The sequence below is a fragment of the Chrysemys picta genome, chromosome 1 (assembly GCF_011386835.1).
Source record: "Chrysemys picta bellii isolate R12L10 chromosome 1, ASM1138683v2, whole genome shotgun sequence".
NCBI classification, from domain to species: domain Eukaryota; kingdom Metazoa; phylum Chordata; order Testudines; family Emydidae; genus Chrysemys; species Chrysemys picta.
The window spans coordinates 241,258,211-241,277,865 of record NC_088791.1 but is presented as its reverse complement, the minus strand read 5'-3'; the positions used below and the strand labels follow the sequence as shown (position 1 = coordinate 241,277,865).

General features: G+C 40.5%; 1 protein-coding gene across 10 annotated transcripts in view; it reads right to left on the bottom strand.

The window, feature by feature from the left end:
* NCK2 (NCK adaptor protein 2) overlaps positions 1 to 19,655 on the bottom strand; it is a 157,861-nt gene that overhangs the window by 76,920 nt on the left and 61,286 nt on the right. For 4 of the 10 annotated variants that reach the window (XM_065580946.1, XM_042854431.2, XM_042854434.2 and 1 more), the window contains one exon: positions 4,009 to 4,143. The exons of the other annotated variants lie outside the window; for them this stretch is intronic. The gene's annotated coding sequence lies outside the window, so the exon portion shown is untranslated. The remainder of the gene's footprint in view (positions 1 to 4,008; positions 4,144 to 19,655) is intronic. 10 annotated transcript variants of the gene reach the window in all.

Below are 19,655 nucleotides of genomic sequence, written 5' to 3'. Positions count from 1 at the left end.
CCTCAACCCCCACAGCTAGAAGCACATGCAGGAGGCTGCCCTACCTGGCTGCTGCTCTCTGTGCGGAAAGGCAGGTGGCACTGCCAGCCTAGGATGGCATTGGTGCCACTGCCAGGAAAGGAAAGGAGCCAGGATGCACTGGACCCCTCACCGTACTCTCCCCAGGCTGGGGTTCAATATCACCACCTCCTTTCTCCTCTCTGCCAAATCCCAGCAAACTCTGCAGGTTCCCCAGGGCCCTAGTGCACAATGCCTCCTCAACCCCATCCAGCCCATTCTGCAGCCAGGAGATAGGAAGCAGCTGGGTTATGTTATTGACCAGCAGCAGCCTGGAGGCATTAGCTGCCTTTCAGCACTGTGCAGGTGAGGAGGAGAGCTGCTTCCAGCCGTGGGGGAAGGGGGGAGAAAAAGAAGAATGAGCTCTGCAAAGACACAGGCTAGAGGCAGCTCCTGGGCAAGGCAAAGGAAATAAGTGCCGCACTCCTCACTAGATGGTTCTGACGTTTTGGTGTAAACCCTGGCAGAAATCGGGGGGGTGGGGGGGGACACATGATCCCACGTCCCATCCCCGCCCCCTACCCGTGTTGGCCTCTGTCATTCGGTGACCCCTGATTTGTGTGTTACATGAACGGGCAGATAACACTTCCTTATTCACTTTCTTCACACCATTCATGATTTTACAGACCTCTACCATCCCCCTCCCCCCACATCTTCTCTTTTCCAACCTGAACAGTCCGTCTTTTTACTCACTCTTCATACGTAAGCTGTTCCATGCTCTTAATCAATTTGTTGACCTTCTCTGTACTTTTCCCAATTCTTATGTTTCTTTTTTGAGATAGGGTAACAAAAACTACATGCAATGTTCAAGGTGGGGTGTAAAATGGATTTACATCTCTACCCCGATACAACGCTGTCCTCGGGAGCCAAAAAACCTTACCATGTTGTAGGTGAAACTGCGTTATACCTATCTCACAGAACTGGAAGGGACCTTGAAAGGTCATCGAGTCCAGCCCCCTGCCTTCACTAGCTGGACCAAGTACTGATTTTTGCCCCCGATTCCTAAGTGGCCCCCTGAAGGATTGAACTCACAACCTTGGATTTAGCAGGCCAATGCTCAAACCACTGAGCTATCCCTCCCCCCAGGTTATATCGAACTTGCTTTGATCTGCCGGACTGCAATGCACCCCCCCGTCGAGCACTGCTTTACCACGTTATATCAGAATTTGTGTTATATCAGGTAACGTTATATCGCGGTAGAGGTGTATAGAGTGGCATTATGATATTTTCTGTCCTTTTATCTATGCCTCTTCTAATGGGTCCTAACATTGTGTTAGTTTTTTTGACTGCCATTGCACATTAAGCAGATGTTTTCAGAGAACTAGTCATGATGACTCCAAGTTCTTTTTCTTGAGTGGTAACAGCTAATTTAGACCCCATCATTTTGTATGTATAGGTGGGAGCATATTTTCCAATGTGCATTACTTTGTATTTATCAACACTGAATTTCATCTGCCATTTTGTTAACAAATCACCCAGTTTTGTGAGATCCCTTTGTAACTCTTCACAGTCTCCTTTGGACTTAACTATGTTGAGCCATTTTGTATAGTTTTCAAAATTTACCCCTTCTTCCAGATCAGGGGTAGGCAACCTATGGCACGCATGCCGAAGGCAGCACGCAAGCTGATTTTCAGTGGCACTCACACTGCCTGGGTCCTGGCCACCGGTCCGGGGGGCTCTGCATTTTAATTTAATTTTAAATGAAGCATCTTAAACATTTTAAAAACCTTATTTACTTTACATACAAAAATAGTTTAGTTATATATTATAGACTTATAAAAAGAGACCTTCTAAAAACGTTAAAATGTATTACTGGCATGTGAAACCTTAAATTAGAGTGAATAAATGAAGACTCGGCACACCACTTCTGAAAGATTGCCGACCCCTGTTCCAGATCAATTAGGAATATGTTGAACAGCACAGATACCTCTGAGACCCCACTATTTACCTCTCCACTGTAAAAACTGATCTAACCTTTGTTTTCTATCTTTTAACCAGTTAATGATTCATGAGAGGACCATCTCTGTTATCCCATGAATCTTTACTTTGCTAAAGAGCCTTTGGTGAGGGACCTAGTCAAAGTCTTTCTGAATATCTATGTATACTATATCCAGTGGATCACTCTTATCCACATACTTGCTGACACACTCAAAGAATTCTAATAAATTGGTGAGGCATGATTTCCCTTTACAAAATAGATGAACACAGTATGTTGGAGAGGAGTTCATTTGTCTGATAATTCTGTTCTTTGCCATAGTTTCAACCAATTTGCCTGGTACTGAAGTTAGGCTTACCAGTCTGTAATTGCCAGGATCACTTCTAGAGCCTTTTTTTAAAAAAACAGCATCAGATTAGCTATATGCCAGTCATCTGGTACAGAGGCTGATTCAAGCGATAGGTTACATACTACACTTAATAGTTCTGCAATTTCATATTTGAGTTCCTTCTGAAATCTTGGGTGAATACCATCTGGTCCTGGTGATTTAGTACTGTTTAATTTACCAATTTGTTTCAAAACCTCCTCTACTGACACCTCAATGTGGGACAATTCCTCACAGCTGTTATCCAAAAAGAATGGCTCAGGTTGTGGGAATATCCCTCACAGTGAAGACCAATGCAAAGAATTCATTTAGCCTCTCCACAACAGTCTTGTCTTCCCTGAGCACTTCTTTAGCACCTTGATCATCCAGTGGCCCCACTAATTGTTTGACAGGCTTCCTGCATTTGAGGTACTTAAAAATTTTTTGGTATTAGTTTCTCTGGTTTTTTTCTAATTGTTCTTCAAATTCTCTTTTGGCCTGCCTAATTATACTTTTACACTTGAAATCAGTCTTGAGAATTCAGTTTACTTTAAAAGAACACAATTTTTTTTCACCACCTAGAGATGACTTATGTAAAATTAAACATAATCTGGAAAACTGACAGAAAATTATCTGACTTCTGTGAACTGCTCAGTAAATGCAGAATGTTAACTGCATTGCTAAAGGAGATCTAGAACATTCTACAGCTTAACCATGCATTTTGTCCATTATATGGTTATATCTTGAAGTGTTTTCTCATTACAATGCCACAAAGTTTGAACAGTGAGAGGACTAGTATCCTGCACAGACTGCTGCTTCCAGTACTTATTTATGGGCTACATTTATTTACTATATTTATGGACTGTTTATAAAATCTGAATTTAGAAACGTCTGAACTATTTTTTTATCCGGATTTTTGTTTGTTTTTACTTCAAATGTGATTATAGTTGGAAAACCTACAATATAAAAATAGCACTGTTACTCAACAGATCTGGTTGTGTGTGTATTTTACAGATCTATCTGCTGACTTCAGTGACAAAAATTACTACTGCTAATAGTACAGAGTTAATCCAGCTAGGGGAGAGAAAGATAGCTTCTATTCCAACTTGGACATCATCATCTATATGAAGCATGGGTGGATGGGGTGCAATTGTTACATGCCATGCCATGGTCTAAAATGCCAGTGTATGCAGGCAAAATCCAGTTCCACATTTCACTTACATGTGTTATCTCAGTCTATCTTAATGTATGGTTGAGATCAGCACCTGAATGAAAAACAGCTGGCTGAAACTGAACACAGGCAAGACAGAGGCAAATTTAGGGTCTGTGTAGATCAGTGGTTCTCAATTCACGGCCTACTTGCGGCCCAATCAGCGCACAGCTGTGGCCCATGTGACATCCTCAGGGCCATACAGGTAGTATATCCCCCATATAACACGGAGAGCTGCATATGCGGCCCACAATGCTAAATAAGTTGAGAACATTAGAAGAGCTTCAATTATTCCAGATCACAATAGCTCGCCTTCTCTTCAGCATCAGTTGCTGAAAGCACATATTCTCAGTGCTGCGCTCACTACACTGGCTCTCCACTTAATACTGGGCAAGTTTAAAGTCACAGGCTTAACTTTCAAGGTCCGTCCATGAAACTGACCTTCAATATCTCAGAGTGCGCTCACTGCTGACAAGGATTTCCTGATATCTACGTTCCTCTGGAATTATGAAGGTGTTCCACCTCAGGGATGAAGCTGATGAGAGAAGACGACACAGCAGGACAAGACTTTGGAACCTATCATCAGAGGAGATAAGAATAACCACTAATCTCACTACCTTCAGAATATATTAAAGAATATTTTTAATTGACCAATTATCTGGGGTTATAGGAAAAAAAAGCAGACCTTGGGCCATTTGGGGGTATTTAATTTATTTATTTTAAACATTTCGGGAAGTGCTCAGATACTATAGTAATATTCTAGATCTATTGATCTAGATTTTAACAAAATTTATACTACAAAATCTTAATTGCTGTTGATGAAGCACAAACCAGAAAGAACACAGTTTACACAACACTGATAGGAAAAAAGAACCCTCTCAAAATTGAATCTGGAAATCACTGAGACAATGAAACGTCACAAAATTTAGAGTCAAATTAAAATATTTCAGAGCCACCGAGAAGGCTGTCATGACTCTCTCAGCTACTCAGCCCCCTTCATTAAATCTCACTCCTGAGAACCCCTTTTCCAGGATATGTCTGCAGAAGCCTCCAGTCTGGAGCCTACCAATTGTCAGACAAATCCCAAGTGATTTTGCAAGATAGTGGTTTACTGTAGGAGCCTAAGGGGAAAAAAAATTGAGTTACAACTTTCCATTAAACACATGCAATAGTATTCTATTGTTCTGTGTGGAGTTATCTGTGTCAAATGATGTGACCTTCAAATATGCTTACCTCCCCAGAGTCAGATTTAATTTTTATGTCATTAGTGATACCGCTATGACACAAAATTTCCTGCATGGGGGCATTTCAAGATGCTAATGCTTAATCAATGTGACACCATTTAAAATAGATAACACTAAGATCTGCCTTTCCTATTTACTCAATAAGCACTCAGCTATTCTGGAAAATGAAGCTTCTTAAATAACACTGTCTTTCATTAAAAAAAAAAAAAAGAATATTCCTATTTCTTATTTAGAATTTTTCACATCTATTTTCACAACTGCAAATAGCCTTTCTCTGATTCTCATACATAGAATCATAGAAGATTAGGGGTGGAAGAGACCTCAGGAGGTCATCTAGTCCAACCCCCTGCTCAAAGCAGGACCAATCTCAACTAAATCATCCCACCCAGGGCTTTGTCAAGCCGGGCCTTAAAAATCTCTAAGGATGGAGATTCCACCACCTCCCTAGGTAACCCATTTCAGTGCTTCACCACCCTCCTAGTGAACTAGTTTTTGCTAATATCCAACCTAGATCTCCCTCACTGCAACTCGAAACCATTACTCCTTGTTCTGTCATCTGCCACCACTGAGAACAGCGGAGCTCCATCCTCTTTGGAAACCACCCCCGCCTTTCAGGTAGTTGAAGGCTGCTATCAAATCCCCCCCCTCACTCTTCTCTTCTGCAGACTAAATCAGCCCAGTTCCTCAGCCTCTCCTCATAAATCATGTGCCCCAGCCCCCTAATCATTTTCGTTGCCCTCCGCTGGACTCTCTCCAATTTGTCCACATCCTTTCTGTAGTGGGGGGCACAAAACTGGAGCTGTAGCCTTACCAGTGCCGAACAGAGGGGAATAATCACTTTCTTCAATCTGCTGGCAATGCTCCTACTAATGTAGCCCAATATGCCGCTAGCCTTCTTGGCAACAAGGGCACACTGTTGACTCATATCCAGCTTCTCACCCACTGTAATCCCCAGGTCCTCTTCTGCAGAACTGCCGCTAAGCCAGTCGTCCCCAGCCTGTAGAAGTGCATGAGATTCTTCCGTCCTAAGTGCAGGACTCTGTACTTGTCCTTACTGAACCTCATCAGATTTCTTTTGGCCCAATCCTCCAATTTGTCTAGGTCATTCAGGACCCTATCCCTACCCTCCAGCGTATCTATCTCTCCCCCCAGCTTAGTGTCATCCGTGAACTTGCTGAGGGTGCGTTTATATTTAAATTGAATTACAAAGTGCAAATAGTTGTTATTCTACAGAAACAACTTGGTATTACTGACACTAGATAACCTCTCTTAGGACCTGTTTATGCTAGGAAAATATTTTGTAGTTGAAAAGTTGTCATGGACAAGTCACACCAAATAGCCTATGAGATTGAAATGAGCTTGGAAATAGTTTGGTTACTAGTATAATCAAGGAGAAAAAGTTTAAGATCAGTTTGAGAATGGAGGTTACTTACTGTAACTGAAGGTTCTTCGAGATGTGTGGTCCCTATCTGTATTCCACCCATGGTACACATGCGCGCCATGCACCTGAGCCCAAAAATTCTTCAAGGCAGTGGGCACGAAAGGCAGTGCGGGTCAAAGCCTCTCCAGTTCCTTTTCTTACAGCAAGCCAACTGGATGCGAAGCAGAGAGGAAGGAGGGCAAGTAATGGAATGTAGATTGGGACCATCCACCTCTAAGAATCTCCAGTTACGATAAGTAACCTCCATTTCTTCAAGTGATTGTCCCTATATGTATTCCACATGTGTGTGACTGGCAAGCAATGTTCAGATGAGAAGAGGATGTGAGGGAGGTTGCAGCAGAGATGCTTGTAGTACTTCCCTTCCTACAACTGCACTTGCAAGTTGCTGCTCTGCAAACATCTTACAGTGGAACATCCAATAGGGATGCCATGGAGACAGCTTGTGCTCACATGCACTGAGCTGTAACACCATCAGGAGGGGGAATTTTTGCTATTTTGTAGCATTTTAAGATGCATCCTGAAACCCACTTAGAAATCCTGTGGGAGGATATGGCTTGTCCCCATGATCTTTCTGCTCTGGCAATAAAGAGTGTCAGAAATATTCTAGGGGGGTTGATTTTTTGCCAGTAGAACACCAGCCTGACATTGAGAAAGTGAAATGTCCTGTCTTTGGAAGAAGCATGGAGTTTTGGGGAAAATACAGGTAAGCATATTGTCTGATTGATGTGGAACTCAGAAACAATCTTGGGAAGAAATCTGAGATGTAACTGACAGAAAAACTATTTAAAAGTGTTTTATATTACAGTTTAAATATCGAGTGACAGAGGACATGATTCCGATTCAGGACATGCAGGGGTAAGAAAGAACTGGAGAGGTGTTGACCCAAACTACCCTCTACCTCCTCAGTCGGGAACACCAGGGGAGCTAATACGCATGTGCAGGTCAACAGACGCTGCTTTGAAGAATTTCCAGACTCCAGCACATGGCGTGCATGTGTACCCATGTGTGAAATACACATAGGGACCATCACTTGAACAACAACAATACAGTAACAAGGTAACTGCCATTGGTAAAAACCTATGCCTAACGATGACCTGAATGATTTAAAAAAGGGGGAAGATGACGTTATAGAGACTGGAGAACTCCTGAAATTACATCACAAGAGTATAGAACAAACACTGAGCAATAGGTAGGTAGGAATTTTTAAAGTCATATGGTTTTATAAACACCTAATCAATCACTTAAGTCAGATAACATTTCAGGAAAAAAATTTCTTTATTAAAGATTCTACCATCTTTCAGGCCTCTGTACATAAAATAAGAAGGAAAAAAGGGCACAATCACAACTTTTAAAAGTATCTTTTCAAGTCATCTTTAAGATTTAGAGGAACTACATGGCAATTAAAGAGTTAAGTTGCAGTGAAGAAAACCTCCCACAGGAGGACCAAGCCCTTGTCCCTACTTGGGAATAGCCCCAGTAAAACAATCAGTGGCCAGCAATCTATGTCGCTATGTAGATGCTTCTCCCTAATTATAAATAAGGACAAGCCTTTGTTTTTTGCCTGCCAAGTTTCCACTCCTCTCGTCTACTTCGTTCTTCTGAACAGGCAGCATATTGAAATTTATAAAAATAAAATAAGTAGGCAGAATGAAGGGGGAGTGCAGGGAGAGCCCACTACACAAGACAAAGCTGGAAGATTTAATATTAGACCTACCAGCCTTCATATAACCCCTTAATGAAAAGGGCCAAAGAATAAATGTGAAGGGAATGTGAAAATAGAGGAAAAATTATATACATTAAGTCATGCAAAAGGAAACAAAAAATTAGAAGGAAAAATTGAAGTGTTTATCTGTATGTTATACTGATGTGACATGCTCTGTGGAAGATAAATCCCAATAGACTTATTGCTGATCATAGACTGATGCCACCTATAGTGATTCTGTCAGTTCAAATGGAGAGCAATGTTTCTGTTAATCTTTAAATAAAAAAATAAAACGGTAAAATAATGAGAAACTACTGCCTTGGCTGGCAATATTGAAGACAATATATGGAAAATTTTATGAAATGTTAAAGAACCCTTCCCTGCCTGGTTAAGATTTCACTAAATCTTTAGCAATCTCAACATTTGAAATAGTTAAAATGATCTGGTCCTAATTTGATCTTTCTCATGTTTCACTTTGCCATAGCAAACATCACTGGTCTCTGAATTAAACTTTATTAGAAGCATTAGTACATTCACTGATTTTAGAAACAAAGAACACAGTTCTCAAATGCATAAATTTAACCTTGATCTTGCATGAAAGGACACAGCTCAGAACCAACATACCCTGCTACATTTTATTGCTAATCCCTTGGAACACTATTAGCCACTTTTCAAGGGATTTCACTTTATACTGTCTATAAAATACTGAAAATAAAACTGAACTGCTGACCTTCTGTTCCCCAATAAAAAAAATCATATACTGTATTCACTTTTTGTGTTCTAAGTAGAAACGATGCAGGTATTTTAGAGTTTGATCAGAAGGATAAAGTGAGCATCTCTGAAAAGAAAGAAAAAAATATTCTGCCCTCTTCTTTTTCTTCAAAGAAACCGACTGGATTAGTGGGATTAAGTGATTTTTATCAATCTTGCTGTGTTAGGTATATAAATATTCCATAAAATTTACTGAATTCCAGAACTCTACAGCAGCATTACAAACAACCTGTGGAAATTTGCTTTCACACAAATTTTACATTTTTTGGTTCACAGATGTATTATTCATTGTTTTAAATCGAGAATGTATGTCTAGATTTGTTAAATTTTTCAACTACTGTTACTTCAAATATTCAGAATATTTCTGAAGTCACTAAAAGCTGAATTCTATACCCTTTTTGAAGGGGGGGGGGGAAAGAGAGGGCACACATTCTGCCCAGTTTGTTCATTAAGTTTCAAGGCCAAACTGCACCTCTGACTTACATCTCATTTATACCTGAACTTCACATAGCTGCTTGGGAAATCTCTGAGACTGGGACACCTCATAGAGAGGCATCAGAGGCTAGCTGAGGTCTGGTGGAATTAGTGCTAATCCAGGTAGGTGGATCTAAGTGGGCCACCACATGACTAATCTTAATGCAGCCTGAGAAATATTTATGCAGACTGAGAGAAGATAGGTTGCTCTTTCATTCTGCTGGCAAACACTAGGAACGGTCTAGGAGAATTCTTAAATAGGTTCATTCTGTCCAGGTAGTACAAGAGACAGCTAACAGTGTGCAAGGTATGAAGTTCTGGCTCTCCCCTAGCAGTGAGAGGTTTGGACAAGATGACAGGTAGGTGAATCAACTGATTAAGATTAACACCAGAAACCATTTTAGGCAATCTGGTGAGGTCTCAGTCAGTCACTTTGTCCTAAAATAATGATGCCTATATTTACATTGTGTTTTCCACAAGTAGATCTTAGAGAGTTTCTCAATCTTTCAATGTATTTATCCACACAACAAATTTCCACCCCAATTTTACAGATTGAAACTGAAGCACAGAGAGGCTAAGAGACTTGCTCATGTCATACAGGAAGTCCATGGTGGACCAGGGAACTGAACCCAGATCTCCCACATCCTAAGCCAATGCCTTAACCACTGGAACATCAGCCCTTTTCTTTGAACTCAGAACCTTCAGCATCCTGGGCAAAGATCTTATCTCTACAACAGGCATCTGCCTCTTATAGCAGGGGTGGCCAACCTTACTGGCCCTCTGAGCTACACACAACAATCTTCAGAAGTTCGAGAGCCAGGGCACACCTGCCGGGAGCTGTGGGTTAGAGTTTCAGCCCCACTCTTGCTGAAGACCTGAGCCCTGGCAGGTGCAACCCACAGGGCCGAAGCCCCAAGACACCTCCCCACCGGCCCCGCTGGGAAGAAGCCCTTACCACTTCACCCTGCTGCAAGGCAGAGGTCCTGAGCTCCCCCTTCCTGCAATACTGGAGGTGGAGAATGGGGGGGGAGGTTAAGGGGGGCTCCGGGAGCCACACTTTAATGGTAAAAGAGCTGCATGTGGCTCACGAGCCATAGTTTGGCCACCCCTGTCTTATAGAGTACTGTGTAGGGAAGCTCTGTCATAATGGCTTGAATCTCTTTCATTCTTCTGGCAGAGGTAATGGCCACGACAATTTTTTCATAGACAGGTGAAAAGAACAGGATGCCAATGGTTCAAAGAGAACCATCAAATATGTTAAAACAATGTTGAGATCCCAGAAGGATGGGATGTCTGATTGGCAAAAAAAAAGTATGAATAAGCCCCTTGAGAAACCTAGCCATGGACGATGGGCGAAGTCAGTGTGACCTTCTACTGGAAGGTGATGAGTGGAGATGGTTACCAGGTATACTCTAATGCAGGGATCTCCAACTCAAATCACCACGAGGGCCACATGAGGACTACTTCATTGGCCCAAGGGCTGCATTGCTGAAAGCTTTTCATACGATACAAAAGTATAGTCAAAAATGAAGAGTAATATAGTATCCTATTAAAAGTCAACGTATTAACTTTTTTTAAAACTGTAATGCGAAAAGTCAGTGCTAATTTCGACAGTCATTTCATTTTTGGCGACTTAGCTGGCAGCGTTAATTTGTTAACTGTATGAGTTTAAAAAAAAATTCTGTCACCCTGCGATAGGATGTCCATCCCACACAAGCCCTAGGTAAATGTGGGCCAGAAAGGGCCAATTAACCTTATATGTTGCACCTGGAGGAAAGCCAGGGCTTGATAAGAACTAATGGAAGATGAAGCCCAGCGGGGGAAGACCTGGGCTAGGATGATAAAGCCAGGAAGTGACAGTAGGAAGGCGGCTGCCGGATGGAGGTCTGCAACCACTCCCTTAGAGGGAAAGGGAGTTGGCTAGAGACAAGGAGGTGGTCAGGAGGAGAGTAAACCCTGTGGTTCTGTCCTGGATTAGGGATTCTTACAAGAGGCCTAAAAGGGTGGAGTACCCACAAGGAGGTGCTCCTGGGGTGAGTGGACCTCTTTACACAGGTCTGCAAATGTACCTTGTAATTTCAGTCCAGCAGTATTCTCTCTCACTTATGCTTCTTCACCAGTACTATATTCTGCAACTGGAATTTAGGGTCTTGTCTAACTCCCATTGAAATCAATAAAAAGCGTATCATTGACGTCAAAGGGGGTTGGAATAGACTCACAGTCAAAAGTTCTGTTGATGACGCATAAGCCAGAATATCATACAGCTCATGCTCCCCCTCCCTGTCCCTATTCCACCTCTTCCCCAGTCCCACCTCCTCTCCTGAGCGCACGTCTCCGCTTCTCCCCCCTCCCTCCTGGAAAGTCCTGCAAATTGCTGGAAACACTAGGAGGTAGGCGGAGGAGCAGGGATGTGGCGTGCTGGGGAGAAGGGGAGGCAGGGAGTGAGGGGCAGAGGAGGGGAGTCGGCGCCTATGGCGGGCCACAGGAAATAGCTCTGTGGGCCGTGTGTTTGAGATCCCTGCTCTAATGGAACTACCAGAGAGCCCTAAGTGCTTTAAGGAAATCAGGTAGTCAAGGATGGCAGCAAGTAGAACTTCCTTGATTTTCCACAGACCAGAGAACTTCTTCTATTTAGCAGCACAGGTGAAGCTAGTGTAATTCTTCCTGCTGCAAGCTAGAATGTTTTGAACTACCAAGAAGCAGCCAGCCAGCATCCAGCCATGAGACAGAGGGAAGTAAGATCCAGATGCAGGAACTGTATCTCCTACTGTGTGATCATGTGGGGAATATTGGGAGCATGATCGGAGGCCATATTGACAAGTTCATGAGGTCAGAGTACCAGAACTGCCCTGTTTGTTGATATGGTACATCACCATGGTGTTGTCAGGGAGTATTGGTACTGTGGTGGACTTGCAGCACCAGCAGCCACAGGTGATAAGAAGGAACTGAAGAGTGGTTATGTCTATCCTACCCTTTATATCCTTGGCACATAGGGTGTAGGTACAGCTCCAACAGATGCTTCTATTCAGAAAGATTCCAGTCTCACACATACGGGAAGGGGTGCTGGAACAATTTGTATAGTGGGGGGGCTGAGAGACATTGAACAAACTGTAAACCCTGCATATGATGGAAACCACTTCAAACCAAGGGGTGTGGCAGCACCCTTAGTTCCAGCACATATGCATATGGGGACATGAACACCAGATGTGGAATGCACAGGGGCAACTGCTCCAAGAACCAATCCTTTTTATTTTACTCTAAATATACTATTGTCTTTAGTCACTTTCATTTAAATTAAATTATATATTAAGCACAATACATCACAATACATCAATACACAATACATAGGGGCGGGATAGCTCAGTGGTTTGAGCATTGGTCTGCTAAACCCAGGGTTATGAGTTCAATCCTTGAGGGGGCCACTTAGAGATCTGGGGCAAAATCAGTACTTGGTCCTGCTAGTGAAGGCAGGGGGCTGGACGTGATGACCTCGCAAGGTCCCTTCCAGTTCTAGGAGATAGGATATCTCCATTAATTTAATTTAATTTAATTTATCTTCTCAGCTGGATAGTTTCGTATTGCATAAAATCTGTATTATCCACAGGAGATTAAATTAGAAGTTACTAGAGGAATTTAACAAAAAATAATTATTTCTTTTTTATTGATATCTTTAAGACAGTACATTCTGAACTATTGACTATCATAAATAAAATGACACCAGTAAATATTTAAAATGACCTAATTCATCACCTTGCAGAGTGTATTTTAATTGTATTTATTTTGCTATAAAATATGTAGTGAACAAAAATATATTTTAACTCCCTAGCCAGCAAGTAGGGAGATTTGCATGAATTATAGTTAGGCATAATATTTGCAGCATACATTTGATGGTGTTGGATCATTTCAGTCCATGAATTGTCTGACTTAAACAAGCTTGATGTGATCATACAGACACAATACACATACAAGTAACCTGGTCAGTTTTATACACCACTTTTATATATATAAAACGTATAAAATAAAAATGTGTAGTACTGAACAGAGAAAATACTTTGATTTTTTAGATAGATTATGTTATAGCAAGTAGCCAAACTACTTTAAACAAAATAAATCTACATGCACAAAAGCAAATAGAATGGTCTGCCATTAAAAAGGCAACATTTACAGTTACCATATCAAAGTACCTGAGATACTACAGTACTTGCCTATACTTAGAATAAGAAATTGCTGCAATATGTCTGCTATTGTGTGGAGGCAACTTGGCTTTTTAATGGTGACCAGGCTAAGCTGGACAACAAAAGGATTTTGAACACTCGCTAGGAAAGTGGATTGGGGGGGGGGGGAAACTACAAACAGTGCATAGTATATGAAATTATACTAATGGCAGTTAGGCTAAGCCTTATACTTAAAGCGTTAAAGTACAATGGGGAAATAGCTATTGTGTAGTAATTCATTGCTAGTACACTAGCAAAGTGGACAAAAGTCAAGTGACATCACTACAACTAATTGTTAATTAAAACACTCACTCAGGGGTTTCCCACTGAAATAACACCTTGTAAATATTTTCTAAATATATTTAGTCTGATGAGCACTGAATTAATGTACACTATTACAGTCAACGCTTACCATTTTTATTTGCCAGTCAAATCAATTTATCCTGCCTATTTTTGAGGTATGGCAATTTGAAGAGAAGAGCTCACACCACAATCTGCACTAATTAGCATCCTTGTTAATTGGCTCTACAGGGAGCCCAAGGACCGAATGACCATGGAATTCAAATTACCTTCTCACCCAAGAGATGCTACCTGATGGGGATGGTCAAAGTACATTGGCAGGGAAGTGTGAAAAAGTTGGAGCTCTCAGTTCTATACTTATGCAGATAATAAATGTAAGTGTAGACACTATGTACGCCGATGGGAGGGTTCTCCCGCAGGTATAGGTAATCCACCTCTCAGAGAGACAAGTAGCTAGGTAGACAGAAGAATTATTTCATTGACCTAGTGCTGTCTACATGGGGATTTAGGTCAGATTAACCATGTCACGACGGGGTGTGGATTTTTCACACTTCTGACCGACATAGTTTAACTAACCTAATTTTCTAGTGTAGACCAGCCCCAAGACTTTAGTATCTAGGACTGTCATTTCAGCACTTTTCATGTAAATTCTCACACTCACAAATTAAAAATACAGAGAGCAAAGATAACAGACTATGACACAGTTCCTAGGCCTGTCCCACAGGATGACTAATCTGTTAGAGGATCAAAAAATCCTTAGGGTTTTTCCAGGTAGAATTTTATAGTTCTACTAACATTCAGGATACGCCAAAGGCCTGAAAGGGAAGAAAAAACTAGACAGACCCCATTTTCTGATTAAGGTAGAACAGACGCTATATCACAGTCCTGCTGCTGGAGAACACAAGGAAAGCGTGTGCGTGCATGTGCATACACATATGAGAGAGATAAAAATGGTGTGAAAAAGACAGTCATAGACTCAGTAACCACGTGTTATATTATGGCTTCAAGGCAAAGGTACTTTAATGACACCTAACTCACAGATAGCTAAGGTTTCGATTTAGGTTCTATGTGGAAATACTATGTTTTGCTTTAACTGCAGACTTAAAGATGTATGCTGCCCAAAAGAAGTGGAAAGAAAAATTTGCAAATCAACCAGATGTCTTGAATCTCTCTCCTGGGTAGGACTAAGTGTGTAGTCTTAAGCTCAGCAGTCAAAATGACGATGCCTTTGTCAACACATTATTGTGTTTGCATTCGTGATTTTCTAAGGGAACGGGAAATGGCCTTGCACACCACTGAAAGGAAACCTTTTTTATATATTCTGCAACAGCGTTACCTTCTAATCATCTGGATAGTAGAACAGTCCTCAAACTGAGATGCAGAACCATATTTTGGGAAAAACAATTTGGTACACAAAGCATTTTAGCTAGCTCTACAAACAGGACCCATATGAGCCAGAAATGGATGAGATTTATTATCAGAGAATGTGTCTACCTAGATATTGCAAACAAACTTATAAGGCAGAATGTCCAAAGAATATATGGAATGGTGATTATGATTCCACAGGTCACCAGAAGGTCATTGGTTGCTCTACTAAGGCTGTCTGGCTTTTAAGGAAGACAAGAACTGGTTTAAGAAGGGCATCACTTTGTGGAAACCATGATCCCCAAACACTATGGGAAGGTGGTTCAGATTTCCCACTAAGTGATTTGATTTCCTGCAATATAATTGGCCATTGGACCCAGGAGATTCCCGCACGCCCCACATAAGACTATTCTACTTATCTCCATCCTTGCATGCCAACATAAATAAAAACTACTACACGGTCTTTCCTACCTGACATTAACTTTTGTTTTTAAAGGATTCTTAAAAATTCAGAGTGCTTTCCTCATGGCCCTTGGTTCTAGCAAACTGGCATTTATTTTTTTCTCTTAGTAGCACCATCTCTTGGATATTTTCCTACATTCCAGATGAGCCTCTCAGCCACATAGGTGAGCATTTGTGGATGCTATGCACCAATTTAGTTAAAACAGAGATCCTTTTTAACTCTCCACTAAACACCACTAACAAAGAGGCTTTCATGAGGTGATATGAAAAGTCATCTAGATAATTTGCCCTAGCTACCTAAAAAATTCCCTTTTCCTCCACAACCATGATCTTCCATGACATTCCATTGGAACAATAAAATTGTTGACCAAATAGTGGAAGGTTTATGCACGTAGAAGACAGAACTTTTGCTGGAGCAGGACCTGAAATATCAAATTTTCTTCCATAGGAGATATTAACCAAAAATTAAATGAGGTTTAAAATTGAGTCAGTTTCAATTACAGAAACATAATATCGATGAAAAGACAATTATTCCTTATATAACCTTTGGATGTCTTAAACAGATCATGTGACCTTAAAAAGGTGAGAAGTCAACTCTCCCTACAAGCACCTTTCAATACATGTACCTGGATCAATTCTGACCTTAACCAGTACAGGATAGTCTTTCACAGGAAACTCTCCATAGCATACTTTTCTGAATGTTGATCCTTACAATTTGGCAGTGACATGTAGCTGCAATCCTAATCTGGCTTTTTGGCATTGGCTACTGCTTACTTCAACTCCCTTCCACCTAGAAATTATTATATTTTCTCTTTCTTAGTCACTGAAAAGATGGCACATTCTCACTGTTGCACACATACGAGAAGTGTGAATACACTTAAGATTTTAATTACCATCTGTTCGGAGGGAAGAAAATTGTTCAGATACTATGGTGTCTAGCATCAATATTAAAATCCTGATAACAAAATGTGAGTAATAAATCAAAGGTCAACTGACATGTTCTCAATCCTTCCAGCTATGAAAAATCCATGTTCCTACTGACAGCATTCCCAGTAGTGAATCAGTACAAATGGCAACCTCATTGTTCAAATCTGACCTAAATTGAGAATCATGTAAAATAGCTACCCTCTGACAGCTGTTAGAGGCCTCAATACTGCTCCTAATAGACAAGTTACATATATATTTGAGGTTCTATTTTGAGTCTCCTGGTTTTGGAAAGTGTATGTATGTATACACACACACGTGCTATATTTACATTTCGTACCACTGCTGGCTTAAATGAAATGAGTGAGATGATGATAGCTTCACTTCTTCCCCACCCACCCACTATATAGTCTAATTATGCAAGGTTACTAAAAAAATGTAGACTGCATGTTCAAAGCACAACTGAAAATGTGCATGTTTATTTTTAATTGCATTTTCACTTTAAACCCCAGGGACTCAGAGTGGCTAACACCTTCAACTTAGAAACCAATTAATTCTCCCAAAATCCCCAATCACAAAGTTGTGAGCCCAATTCTTACAACCTGAAATCTTCAGCTTGTGTAAAAAGTCACCCATCCTTTGGATAAAGCAAAGATATAAACTATTTACCAGACCAATCATAATGCTTTCACAGCATTCTGGGACACTCATCCTCTGATGTTACTTAACTGTGTCAGATATCTAGTAGTGATGCAGCATTTAGAGATATCCATCACATTGTAAGCCAAATCACTTGTCCCATGATATAAGTGTATCTATAATCAACTCACAAAACCTGTCACAGTTACATGCTTTAAATGGGATTACTTTAATTCTGGGTTGTTTCTACTTAGAGTATCACCTTATAAAATTGGAACAAAATCCCCATCAATTTGGTACATTAGGTTGTTAATAAGTCTAGACCATGAGTTTAGGTCCAGCTCCCACTTCTGCAACTGGCTCCCTGTGTGAAATCAGTTAAGATTTGATTTTTTAAGGTGCTAAACACTCTGACCCCTATCCAGGAAAGCATTTTAAGCACATGCTTAATTTTTAAGCACATGAATAAAGTTAAGTATATGCTTAAATCTTTGCTGGGCTGGCCAGAGTACTCAGCACTTTACAGGCATAAACTCATAATTTCTTTGTGTCTCAGAACTAGGAAATCTGATAAATCAATTTAAGAGCTATAGAGTTCACAAAGGCAACTTTGGCTAGTAAGCTACACACAGGGTGTCTGTATTCACCGAGAAAAAATTACAATTCCCCTTTTACCTTTTTTTAAATGAACTGAATTCTCAACAATTAATTTCAATTGTATGGCGGTTTTGTGGAATCTGATAATTAGAAACTGGATTGAAATCACAACAGTGTATCACAGAAACCACTTCAGAGCCATAAGAGGGTACTATCTGTTACAACAGATCAGGGTTGCATTTGATGCTGATACTTAGTGTGAAAAGGCTCCATATCAAATTATAACTATAAATTCTAGACTTGGTTCTGACAATGACAGAAAATGTTATAGTTCTACAAATGTAATGAGGATTGGCCAAATGTGCAAACATTGAATGTACAAACAAGTGCTCTTGAATGATCCATTTCGGATACTACTTAAAAACAAACATGGTTTTGATGTCCAAATAAGGACTTCTCTGATTATTACACTCACACACAAAAATCTGTTTAAGCTGGCTAACTGTTTTGATCAAGAGAAAGAATTAAATAATTTATGTAATGTATAACACACTGTCAACTCCTTTCTCAGGTGTATTTATAGTTCGTTAATAAATTTTCATTGCCTAAAACAATGGTTTAAAAATACTGTGTCACTGTGAGAGGTTTAGTGCAGTATTCTTAACTTCAATCAATAAAAGAAACTAAATTTCAATAAATCTTTTTCATATAAACCTAGAGCTGCATTTAAGGATTAGATTTACACCAGGTACATCTGTGCTGCTTGACATAATTGACTGAAATTATGTCTACATTTAAACTGCTACAGCGGCACAGCTGTGGTGCTTCAAATCTACCACCCATGAGAGGCAGTGGCAGAATCTTTCTGGCAGCCTAGCACTGCCTACACTGGGGGGGGAGGAGGGGAGGAGAAGGAGGTTGGCTTAGCTATGTTGCTCAGAGGTGTGGATTTTTCACATCCCTGAGCAACATAGCTGGGCAAACTTAACTTTTTAGTGTAGACCTGACCAGAATCTTTCTTTTTTGACATGGCACCATGTACCTATTTGGTTTGTACTCTTTACCCTCTTAGCAATTTGTATTACACCAAAATGTGTATAGCATCAAGCTGGAAGAGTGCATAATACTTTCTTTAAAAGTTTTAACTTAATATAAATCCTGAAGCAGTCTCAGCCACCTTGATGCCCAAACATAGTAAGCTCCTGGAAGCGTTCCAGCATCCATTGCCATCAGCTAGCTTTATTAAATGTTATTTATGGTTCTTCTCCTTTAATGAACTACAGAGTTGACATTTAAGATACTATAGTAAGCGCCTGATCCCACAAGGTGTTGAGTAACCTCTACTTAGAGTTACTTCAGCACTTTACTGACTGGTCCTACACAAGCCCTGGAGAAATACTTATTGAAGATGTTTGATCACAACCTAACGTGACATTATTTTGGTAAGCCTGTTGAGTATTTTGAGGCTGTGACAATTTTCATTTGTACCTGTTTACACCTAATCTTGTCCAATTTAAGCTAAATCTACATTAGAGTTTACAGCAGCACAGCTGTACCGACGCAGCCATGCCACTGTAAGGATCTCTTGTATAGCTGCTCTATTCTGACAGGAGAGAGCTCTCCCATTGACATAATTAAACCACCCGCAATGAGTGGTGGTAGCTATATTGGTGGAAGAAGCTCTCTCCCGCTGACATACCACTGTGCACACGACTACTTATGCCCATGAAAATTACGTCACTCAGGGGTGTGTTTTTTCCCTGTGCAACAAAAGTTTTGCCGACCTAAGTACTAGTGTAGACATGGCCTTAAATTCTCTCTTCTCCACACATGTATATCATTAAATGACCTACTTAGTATATAGGGTTATGAAGAAAGATGCTCTTAAAAAAAAAACTACCTATAAAATATTCGTCCATATATCCATTTTCTCTGTGTCTATAACCAAATTAATC